At 46.8% G+C, this 12,148-nt stretch overlaps 1 non-coding gene across 1 annotated transcript; it reads right to left on the bottom strand.

Moving 5' to 3' along the window:
- Positions 1-11,001: 11,001 nt before the first annotated feature.
- Positions 11,002-11,073, bottom strand: TRNAE-CUC (transfer RNA glutamic acid (anticodon CUC)). The gene has a single exon. It is a non-coding gene; the product is annotated as a tRNA-Glu (tRNA).
- Positions 11,074-12,148: the final 1,075 nt, after the last annotated feature.

Here is a 12,148-nt window from a genome sequence, read left to right as displayed (position 1 = left end):
TTCTATCAACTCCTTTCCTTTTGGGTCAAAGGAGCGTGTGTCCCTCCAGCCAGGAATGTTCATCAGCTCCAGGTGGCGGAGAGAGGTTTGTTCCCAACAAGCTACACTGAGGCAAAAACTACCCGTGCCTTACATCCACTAGGACTGTACATGGCATTGGCTGCTCAAATTAGTGATCTTGGTGTTAAAAGACAATTACAGTTGTCGTGCAGATGCAGCCGAGGTGCAGTGGTTGGCATTAGCTTTCCCCTTGACCTGACCTAAACTCCATCACATGTCCTAGTCTAAACAAACCGTGAGCATCACAGTTATACTGTTCCCCCATTTAAAAACAATTGTTAGTCATCAAGTTCCCCCACCAGGAACATATTGTTTCATTCCCAGTTGTCACAGTTCATCAGAGCGCTGTTGCTTCAGGTTTTCCTGAAGGCAGATATTTTTACTACCGTTTTCCTCCCTTAAAATATATTGAAGTATAACAAAGAGCAGGAATAGGGAAGGGAGAGGGAAAAATGTCTTTTCCCCTCTGTAACAACAGAAGAACATAGGGTAAATCAGAGGGATTCTCCATCACCATCTCTATCCCCCTGTTCTTCAATTGCTAAGGTCAATATTTCCCGAAGGGGCTGGGAAGAGGATTCTCTAGTAAATGATTTGGAACTAAGCAAAAGACCCATTCATTTGCCTCCCAAAGCAGTTGTGGCCCATGCCCTGCAGGAGGTTGCTCCTGAAGATCTTCCCTTCCTAATCAGGTGCATGTTGCCTCTTATTTGGGAAATGCAATCCCTTCCTAGGTAGAGATGGGAAAAATGGAAGTGACATTTCTGTTCAGCTCACTCCTGGCAGATGCTGTAAATGTGTAGGAAATGACATCCATGAGGAATGTGATAGAGCTGCAGAAAGACACCCATTTTGAGTAGATACCTGACATTTGGTGTCTTAGAGGGATTCTAAGCCGCACCTGAATTTAGTCCCTTATTTAAATCTGTTGCACCAGATTAAAGAAACAAAAGGGCATATTTGGGGGAGTTCTACCTCAGTATCGCTACTGGTATGTCGTGTGGTTGGTGAAGAATTCTACGCCAGAGCCGTGTAAAATTGCTACAACTAAGGTCAAAGATTTGACAAGAACTCAGGTAGAAATGAGAGGTACGAGTGGTTGATTTTCACCCCAGAGATGGACGCTATGGTGACCTGTGGCCAAGGTAAACTGTTTTTAGAATTGCTCACACTTCTAAAGGATGCCATGATGAAACTGGGAACAACTGTCTTTTACCATTTGGATCCCAAGTTTCCTGAAGCACAGAGAGAAACAGCTGATTCCTTCAGAGCCATGCCATGCCTATGGGTCCCAAACTGGCTGCCTTGCTGGACAAGAAGCACTTCCGTGTTGGTTAAATGATGGTAGCCAATGAGGGAATGTAACAGATTCCAAGTTCAGACTGCAGGATACATGAATGCTGAGTCCAGAGTCTGTGGTTTGGTCTCTTAGTTTTGCTCTTGAGTCTAATGCATGTGTCTCACTTTTCCGCCTCCTGCTACTCTGAAAGATTAGAAAGTGTGAAAGTAGAGCACAGGTGGTTTTTCTCATGATGCAGCCTTCCCACGTAGTGTGAGATCCCTTCCACCCACACAGGTGAGCCAGAGAGTTCCCCAGGGCTCTTGTTCGCAAAGCAAAGATGTCACATTAGGCAGGAGATGTCAAGATCTACAATGGTGATGGGCGAGTGATGGGAGCTTTTCTGGGTGGTTGTTGTTTGGTTGTTTTTTTTCCATGTAATTTTTGTTTTGTTTTTGCAACTAGTTCTTTTTATAGCTGTTGAGACCCTTGTCCTTTTGAGCACAGCTCTTTAACCCTCAGCCCTGGCTCTGGAAACCTCAGAACCGGCTTTGCGTTTTTTTTTTTTCATGTTTGCTATCTTCCGAGTTCGCACATCCACACGACATGCGGTTCACAGCAACGGATACTTTGAGAAACCTGCTGGGTGAAGCAGGCCTTTTCCAAACTGACATTGGCCCAAATTCTGCCTCAGTTCAGCTGGATTGGGACACGTCTGTGTCAAAGGAGTGGTTCACACCTGATTTGCCCAGAGACCTCAGAGGAGGGGTAGTTAGATATAGGATAAGTAGGAATTGACAACAATGAAGTTAAATATAAAGGTGAAAGACCCTCACCTTGCAGGTCAACAAGCCTGTTCTGTTCTTTCCATCCAATGCATCTGGCACTGGTCGCTCTCAGGTAGCACACTGGGCTTGACGGAGCATTGGTCTGACCCAGTCTATGACCTGTCGTGCGTTCTTATGTAAGCCCTCTGCGGCCTTGTCTACATGGGCAAGTTTCTGCACAGGAAAGCAGCTTTCTGTGGTGTAACTCCCGAGGTGCGCACGCAGATTTCGTGATGCATGATAGAAAGGGGCCATGACAGGGACACACTGCCGTGCGGGGTCAAAGGGAAGGAGCTGTGAGACGCCTACCACAAGGTGCAGGAGGCAAACTGCTGCTCCATATTGGGGGCTAACTAACCCCAGCATCACGGCAAGAATCTACCTAGCAGCTGGAGAAAAAATACGTATGAGAGTCAAAGACACCCCCACATGACCTGTATCTTCCCCAATCTCAACACCTGGAAGATTGTCTGGAAGACTCAGAATTTGAACTGCGGAGATTGGTCCCAGGCTGAGAGGGAATTCAGTCTGTGTATTAAGAACTCAACATTGCCTGGAGCAACCAGTGAGTGAGAAAAGCTGTTTGATCCAATTCTTGCTTAGTATATTCAAATTAGAGTGTAGACTGGGAGTCTATTTTCATTTGTTATGTAACCACTTTTGACCTCTGTGACCAACAGTTAGACTCAGTTAAAATCTAACTTTCTGTAGTTAATAAACTTATTTTAATATTTTATACTTACTCCTGAGTTTGTCCAAAGTGTTTGGGAAAGTTGCTCACATGACAAAGGCTGGTGCATGTCCCCTTTATTTTTGATGAAGTGGCGAACTAATTAATGAGCTTACACTTTTCAAGAGAAGGCCATGAGCCGTGTAAGATGGTACATTTCTGAGGTGCAAGGCTGAGAGCTGGGGAGATATGCTGGTGTCTCTGTATAATTGAGGAGTGGCTTATAGAGCATTCATGCAACTTAGTTGGGTGCTTTGCTACATGTTGTTGGCCAAATGATCATAGAATCCTAGGATATCGGGGTTGGAAGGGACCTCAGGAGGTATCTAGTCCAACCCCCTGCCCAAAGGAGGACCAATCCCCAACTAAATCATCCCAGCCAGGGCTTTGTCAAGCCTGATCTTAAAAACTTCTAAGGAAGGAGATTCCACCACCTCCCGAAGTAACCCATTCCAGTGTTTCACCACCCTCCTAGTGAAAAAGTTTCTCCTAATATCCAAGCTAAATCTCCCCCACTGCAACTTCACCATTACTCCTTGTCCTGTCATCTGCTGTCACTGAGAATAGTCTAGATCCGTCCTTTTTGGATCCACCTTCATTTAGTTCAAAGCAGCTATGACATCCCCCCTCATTCTTCTCTTCCGTAGACTAAACAATCCCAGTTCCCTCAGCCTCTCCTCATAAGACATGTGTTCCAGACCCCGAATCATTTTTGTTGCCCTTCACTGGACTCTCTCCAATTTCTCCACATCCTTCTTGTAGTGTGGGGCCCAAAACTGGACACAGTACTCCAGGTGAGGCCTCACCAGTGTCGAATAGAGGGGAACGATCACATCCCTCGATCTGCTGGCAATGCCCCTACTTATACAGCCCAAAATGCCATTAGCCTTCTTGGCAACAAGGGCACACTGTTGACTCATCTCCACCTTCTCATCCACTGTCACCCCAGGTCCTTCTCTGCAGAACTGCTGCCGAGCCATTCGGTCCCTAGTTTGTAGCGGTACATTGGATTCTTCCATCCTAAGTGCAGGACTCTGCACTTGTCCTTTGTTGAACCTCCTCAGATTTCTTTTGGCCCAATCCTCCAATTTGTCTAGGGCCCTTTGTATCCTACCCTTCCCTCCAGCGTATCTACCTCTCCTCCCAGTTTAGTGTCATCCGCAAACTTGCTGAGGGTGCAATCCACACCATCCTCCAGATCATTTATGAAGATATTGAACAAAACCGGCCCCAGGACCGACCCTTGGGGCACTCCGCTAGATACCGACTGCTAACTAGACATGGAGCCATTGATCACTACCCGTTGAGCCTGACAATCTAGCCAGCTTTCTACCCACCTTGTAGTGCATCCATCCAGCTCATACTTCTTTAACTTGCTGACAAGCATACTGTGGGAGACCGTGTCAAAAGCTTTGCTAAAGTCAATTAATAACACGTCTAATGCTTTCCCTTCATCCACAGAACCAGTTATCTCATCATAAAAGGCAATTAGATTAGTCAGGCATGACTTTCCCTTGGTGAATCCATGCTGACTGTTCCTGATCACTTTCCTCTCCTCGAAGTGCTTCAGAATTGATTCCTTGAGGACCTGCGCCATGATTTTTCCGGGGACTGAGGTGAGGCTGACTGGCCTGTAGTTCCCCGGATCCTTCTTCTTCCCTTTTTTAAAGATTGGCACTACATTAGCCTTTTTCCAGTCATCCAGGACTTCCCCCGTTCGCCATGAGTTTTCAAAGATAATGGCCAATGGCTCTGCAATCACATCCACCAATTCCTTTAGCACTCTCGGATGCAACGCATCCGGCCCCATGGACTTGTGCACATCCAGCTTTTCTAAATAGTCCCGAACCACTTCTTTCTCCACAGAGGGCTTGCCACCTCCACCCCATGCTGTGCTGCCCAGTGCAGTAGTCTGGGAGCTGACCTCGTGAAGACAGAGGCAAAAAAAGCATTGAGTACATTAGCTTTTTCCATCTCCTCTGTCACTAGGTTGCCTCCCTCATTCAGTAAGGGGCCCACACTTTCCTTGGCTTTCTTCTTGTTGCCAACATACCTGAAGAAACCCTTCTTGTTACTCTTAACATCTCTCGCTAGCTACAACTCCAGGTGTGATTTAGCCTTTTTGATTTCATTCCTACATGCCCGAGCAATATTTTTATACTCATCCCTGGTCATTTGTCCAATCTTCCACTTCTTGTAAGCCTCTTTTTTGTGTTTAAGATCAGCAAGGATTTCACTGTTAAGCCAAGCTGGTCGCCTGCCATATTTACTATTCTTTCTACACATCGGGATGGTTTGTCCCTGTAACCACAATAAGGATTCTGTAAAGTACATCAAGCTCTCCTGGACTCCTTTCCCCCTCATGTTATTCTCCCAGGGGATCCTTCCCATCAGTTCCCAGAAGGAGTCAAAGTCTGCTTTTCTGAAGTCCAGGGTCCGTATTCTGCTGCTTTCCTTTCCTCCTTGTGTCAGGATCCTGAACTCGACCATCTCATGGCCACTGCCTCCTAGGTTCCCATCCACTTTTGCTTCCCCTACTAATTCTTCCCGGTTTGTGAGCAGCAGGTCAAGAAGAGCTCCGCCCCTAGTTGGTTCCTCCAGCACTTGCACCAGGAAATTGTCCCGTACAGTTTCCAAAAACTTCCTGGATTTTCTGTGCACCGCTGTATTGCTCTCCCAGCAGATATAGGGGTGATTGAAGTCCCCCATGAGAACCAGGGCGTGCCATCTTGTAGCTTCTGCGAGTGGCCAGAAGAAAGCCTCATCCACCTCATCCCCCTGGTCCGGTGGTCTATAGGAGACTCCCACCACTGCATCACCCTTGTTGCTCACGCTTCTAAACTTAATCTTAAACTTAATCCAGAGACTCTCAGGTTTTTCTGCAGTTTCATACTTGAGCTCTGAGCAGTCATACTGCTCCCTTACATACAGTGCAACTCCCCCACTTTTTCTGGCCTCCCTGTCCTTCCTGAACAGTTTATATCCATCCATGACAGTACTCCAGTCATGTGAGTTATCCCACCAAGTCTCTGTTATTCCAATCACATCAGAATTCCTTGACTTTGCCAGGACTTCCAGTTCTCCCTGCTTGTTTCCCAGGCTTTGTGCATTTATGTATAGGCACTTGAGGTAACCCGCTGATTGCCCCTCTTTCTCAGTATGAGGCAGGAGCCCTCCTCTCTCCTGCACTCCTGCTCGTGCTTCCTCCTGGTATCCCACTTACCTCAGGGCTGTGGTCTCCTTCCCCCAGTGAACCTAGTTTAAAGCCCTCCTCACTAGGTTAGCCAGCCTGCTTGCGAAGATGCTCTTCCCTCTCTTCGTAAGGTGGAGCCCGTCTCTTCCTAGCACTCCTCCTTCTTGGAACACTATCCCATGGTCAAAGAATCCAAAGCCGCCTCTCCGGCACCACCTGCGTAGCCATTCGTTGACTTCTACAATTCGACGGTCTCTACCCTGGCCTTTTCCTTCCACGGGGAGGATGGACGAGAAGACCAATTGCACCTCAAACTCCTTTATCCTTCTTCCCAGAGCCATGTAGTCCACAGTGCTCCGCTCAAGGTCATTCTTGGCAGTATCATTGGTGCCCACATGGAGAAGCAGGAAGGGGTAGCGATCCGAGGGCTTGATGAGTCTCGGCAGTCTCTCCGTCACATCACGAATCTTAGCTCCTGGCAAGCAGCAGACTTCTCGGTTTTCCCGGTTGGGATGGCAGATAGATGACTCAGTCTCCCTGAGGAGAGAGTCCCGACCACCACCACCCGCCTCCTTCTCTTGGGAGCGGTGGTCGTGGAACCCCCAACTCTAGCACAGTGCATCTCATGCCTTCCAATTGGCGCAGTCTCCTTCTGCTGCCTTCCCTCAGACGTATGATCTGGTCCACTCAGATGCTGAGGTTGTGAGTTCAAGCATCAGCTTTCTTTAAGCAATGGCTTCTGCCATTCATCTTGCCCGTCGGAAAATACAATTCCGGCTCAGAAGACACCCAGGTTCTCTTCCTCTGCAGAGTGCAGGACAGATTCCACAGATCTACAAGGCTCCATTCTCCATCTGCACCCTGTGTCAGGAGGCATCAAGCAGAGCCCAGAGCACTGCCCATCCTGTGATTCTTGAGCCCCTGACTTCCCCCTCAACCTTTGCTCCCCAAACCACCTTCCTGCACTCCCTCTTGGCTGTGAGACTCAAACCCTGCCTGGCTTTCGATATGTTCATGTGGTTTTTGTCTGTCAGGTTGATGAGCATGTGGGTCCTGTGTGATTTCTGTGGATGCCTTGCATAGTTTTGTGTGCGTGTGTCTGATTTTTGCAGGCAAATTGTTTTTTGCTTCGTATTCTTTTGGTATGTGGTTTTTGTGCTTTCGTCTTGTGTGCTTTTTCTGTATGTTTTGTGTGGCTTTCCCTTATGTACATATGTCTACTGATCAATGGCTCCATGTCTAGTTGGCAGCCGGTATCTAGTGGACTGCCCCAAGAGTCGGTCCTGGGGCCGGTTTTGTTCAATATCTTCATTAATGATCTGGAGGATGGTGTGGATTGCACCTTCAGCAAGTTTGCAGATGGCACTAAACTGGGAGGAGTGGTAGACACAGAGGGACCTAGACAAATTGGAGGATTGGGCCAAAAGAAATCTGATGAGGTTCAACAAGGACAAGTGCAGAGTCCTGCACTTAGGACAGAAGAATCCAATGCACCGCTACAGACTAGGGACCGAATGGCTAGGCAGCAGTTCTGCAGAGAAGGACCTAGGGATGACAGTGGATGAGAAGCTGGATATGAGTCAAGAGTGTGCCCTTGTTGCCAAGAACGCCAATGGCATTTTGGGCTGTATAAGTAGGGGCATTGCCAGCAGATCGAGGGACGTGATCGTTCCCCTCTATTCGACATTGGTGAGGCCTCATCTGGAGTACTGTGTCCAGTTTTGGGCCCCACGCTACAAGAAGGATGTGGATAAATTGGAGAGAGTCCAACGAAGGGCAACAAAAATGATTAGGGGACTGGAACACATGACCTATGAGCAGAGGCTGAGGGAACTGGGATTGTTTAGTCTACAGAAGAGAAGAATGAGGGGGGATTTGATAGCTGCTTTTAGCTACCTGAAAGGTGGATCCAAAGAGGATGGATCTAAACTATTCTCAGTGATAGCACATGACAGGACAAGGAGTAATGGTCTCAAGTTGCAGTGGGGGAGGTTTAGGTTGCATATTAGGAAAAACTTTTTCACTAGGAGGGTGGTGAAACACTGGAATGGGTTACCTCGGGAGGTGGTGGAATCCCCTTCCTTAGAAGTTTTTAAGGTCAGGCTTGACAAAGCCCTGGCTGGGATGATTTAACTGGGAATTGGTCCTGCTTCAAGCAGGGGGTTGGACTAGATGACCTTCTGGGGTCCCTTCCAACCCTGATATTCTATGATTCTATGATTCTCTGTGTGCTGTGTGGGTCTGATTTTTGTTAATGCCTACAAGGGGCTGTTCAGTGTGTGATTTTCTCTTTCTCTCTCTGTTTGTATCTTCATGTGTAAATTCACTGGAATGTTTAAAAATATCCACAGCTTTGCCAATTTTCACCAGGAATTTTTCTCAGTCAACAAATTCTCACTTGTTCCCTACCGAAGCGTTCACTCTTGGATGGCATCAAATTAACCTATGAAATTCTGAACTGCAACCTCACCTGCTTTTCAGGGATTCTTCCTTAGACTCAGAGGATCAAGAGCTGGAAAATTCACCTAATTCAGTTTAAAGGCAAAGCTTCACTGAGAGTTGAAATTCCAAGCCCTTGTTTACAAAATGAGAAAAAGAGCCAGGGGAAGCACTTCCTTTTGATTCACAGAATAAAGCGTTTGTCATTTAAGGGTTTGTTTCCCATATTTTAAAACCACAAGGGGTCTTCGTAAACACCCAGTCTGACCTCTTGTCTAGCACGGGCCCGATACCTGCCCCCGAAGAATTCCTTTTCAACTAGAACAGATCCGTTTAAAAAAAACATAGATCCAATTTTGATTTGAAAATTTCCAGGAATGGAGACTCCACCAGGACTCTGGGTAAGATTTTCAATGGTTAATTCCCTTCCCTGTCAGAAAGCATGCCTTATTTCCAATCTGAATATGTCTAGCTTCACTTCCAGCCAGTGGCTCACATTATACATTTGTCTGTTAGATTGAAGAGCCTGTTTGTAAGTATTGTTCCCCATGTAGGTACTTAGGGAGTGAGAGCGTCATCCCCTAAACCTTTTCTGAGCTCTTTGTGACTATCACAGCAAGGCGGGGGTTTTAAGCCTTTCATCCTTCTCATGGCTCTTCTTTCTCCTCTCAAATGTTTCATCCTCCTTCTTGAACTGGGGACCTCAGAACTGGATGAAGTGGGCACAACAAATACAGAGGTAAAAAGACCTTTCGACTCCTAGCTGAGATCCCACTGTTGCTGTATACGTGGCTGACATTCCTTGTTCCTAGATGTACACGCTCCCGTTTAGCCTTAGCCGCAGGAAATAGTCATCAGCACCACCTCAGCTCTCCGTTCTGAGATTTACTTCTCACTCCCTAGATGCCAAAATATCTCCTTAGGATTCTAGATGGCTGTCCTCCACTGGCTGGATCAGATGTTCCTGCTTCCCCTCAGTAATCTTCAGATGATCCGTGTTCTCCAGAGCTTACCCTCCCAGACAGGACTGAACAACCTTAGCTTATAACTAGACCACCCGTGACCTCAACTAGGTGCCCTGAATGCACCACTTTTGAATTCCCTCCAAGTTCTAGCATAGAAATGCGAAGCAGTTGGTGTTGTAATGTTACAGGAGAAGTTGAAATGAGGCTATTTCTCATGTAGAAGGCAATGATTGTGTCAGGAAGGGGATTTGAACGCCCACCTGCATATGGAGCCCAGAACACAAATGACGGAAAGACACAGCCTTGAGTTTGACACGTTAGACAGCCTGTCACTGTTAGTCAAGCCACTTATCAATCACAGTTTTCTTTAACTTGTTGTGAACTTTCCAGGGAGGTGGAGATGGCATATCTCTTTCAACTTCTAGAGACTTTCTAAAGCACAAGCGATTTTTATATGTCATCTCCCTGCTCCCTTTTTAAGGGAATAAAAGATGATTGCTACCATTCTGAGAAAGTAATGTTGAACCTCAAACTCCTGCCTGGTGGGCCAGACGGCCAAGCAACCAGCACCCACAACTTCTACCACCTTTTGTTTCCAAAATAGCTCAGCCCTCAGTGTGTTGAGCCTTTCTGAAAATCTGGCCAAAATGTTTATTGCCCAAATGGGAGCTGAGTTCTTCTGAAAATCTGGCTCTAGGGGTGGGGGTGAGACCTTCTGAAAATTCTGGCCCATGTGTCTGGAAACTCTAAGAACCTTCAGAACTTTTATCGTGTGCTAGAACCTGATGAGAAAACCTTCCTTCTGTCGAACTCAGCAGAGATTTTCTCATTGACTTACAATCACAATGTTTCATCTTGATCCCAGATTTAGGTATCAACAAAATGCATTGATTGTATTTTTACAATTAGTGTGAAACAAACACGCCTAGTTGGACAGAGGGATAGAAGTAGGTCTGCCACTAAACCACATTGCCTTTCATCAGTGCTACCTGAGCAAGCTAGAAACCAGTGGCCAACAGGTGAAAGGCCCATCGTCTATGCTTAGAACACGACAGCAGCTAGCCCTCAGGAATGGAAGAGGCTAATGGTCAGTTTTGCTGAGATGGTTACTTCCAAAGATTGGTATATAGAGTGGGATGAAAGTTTTTTGAGTGAATATTTTATTTGCTGAAAGAATTTGGTTGACCCCAAATGATTTTTTGGTTTTGTTTCAGCAAGAAAACTGACATCTTGGGTCAACCTGAGTGTCTATTACTGTTGTTACAACATTGGTTAGGCTAGCTAGAAAGGGGGAACAAGAATTTGCACCTGTCTATTTGTGGACAACGAAGTGCACAGTGGAAACATGCCCATATTCTCCTCCTAGTCAATGGGAAGCTTTGATTTTGATATGGTCTCCAAAGCCCTTGCCAAGATCACGTAGAAGGTGGGGGAGTCAGGGAAAAACCGTCAATTTGTTCAAATTGCAAGAGAAGAATAAATTAAGGTGTTTTGCTGTAAAGTCACTTTTCCCTGACTGGGAATTGAACCCAGGCCGTGGTGGTGAGAGCGCCAAATCCTAACCACTAGACCACCAGGGAGAAGATGGGGCTGTTGTTCTTCTCAGCTGTGCTACACTTCCTTAGGCTATTTTCTCTCCAATTTCTGAAGCTGCTCCTTTGTCCATTCCCTGAGCGGCTAAGAGCAGAGCGGGCAGGAACCCCTGTGCTCAGGGTCACAACCTGAGCCCAACCCAAGCCACTGAAACAAACTCAAATGATGCGTCAGCTTCCTCCACTAGGATCACAGAGCAACACAAAGAAAACCCAGGAGGAACAATCCTCCTCTGCCTTCACTGACCCCATTGCAACCCTCTCAGCAGCCGACCTGGACATTGAGCTGACAGGAACTTTGGCATAGAGAGCAAGGGAGGGAGTTTGCTCCCCCTCATTGTGAGCTGATTGCATTCTGACTCCATGTAACGGGGCTCTGAGCTTTGCCATCTTCTGAATTCTGTGTCCTCAACAAGCAGCCGAAGTGCTGAACCCCCTGGACCCTTCTGCTGGGAGCATGGGGATTGCACAAGAGCTGCAAGCCCTTTTTACCGCTCCTTCTCTTCCTCAGCTTCCCCGGACTTTCCCCACCAATGGTTTCATCAGACTCTGGAGGAATCTAAGTCCCTGCAGGTTTCCCTCACCCACCTTGTAAGGCAAAGAGTGATTCCCTTCTCTGACACTCCTGGGGCCACATTTTCTTTGAGGAGCTTCTCCCCAGGGGGTCTGATGTCCTGAAAAAATACAAAAACACTTACAGTGGAATTCTCTCCCCAGAACATCTGAGACAATATTGACTTAAACAATTGAACTAACTGTGATCATCCGCCCTTCCTTCAGTTACTTTGGGTTCTGCTGTTGTTCACCATTTCTGAGTGGAGATTTTAAATCACGGCTGTTTCTTTGTTAGCATGTCATGGGCTATTAGCAATAGGAGGAAAAATCACTTTTTGTAGTGGTAAACAGGGTGGCCCATTTCAAACAGTTCTCTGTGAGTTCAATCCTTGAGGGGGCCATTTAGGGATCTGGGGCAAAAATTGGGGATTGGTCCTGCCTTGAGCAGTGGATTGGACTAGATGACCTCCTGAGGTCCCTTCCAACTCTGTGATTCTGTGAAAGGACA

This window comes from Lepidochelys kempii, unplaced genomic scaffold (genome assembly GCF_965140265.1).
Source record: "Lepidochelys kempii isolate rLepKem1 unplaced genomic scaffold, rLepKem1.hap2 scaffold_78, whole genome shotgun sequence".
In the NCBI taxonomy this organism is placed as follows: Eukaryota; Metazoa; Chordata; order Testudines; family Cheloniidae; genus Lepidochelys; species Lepidochelys kempii.
This window is presented reverse-complemented; position numbering and strand designations above follow the sequence as displayed.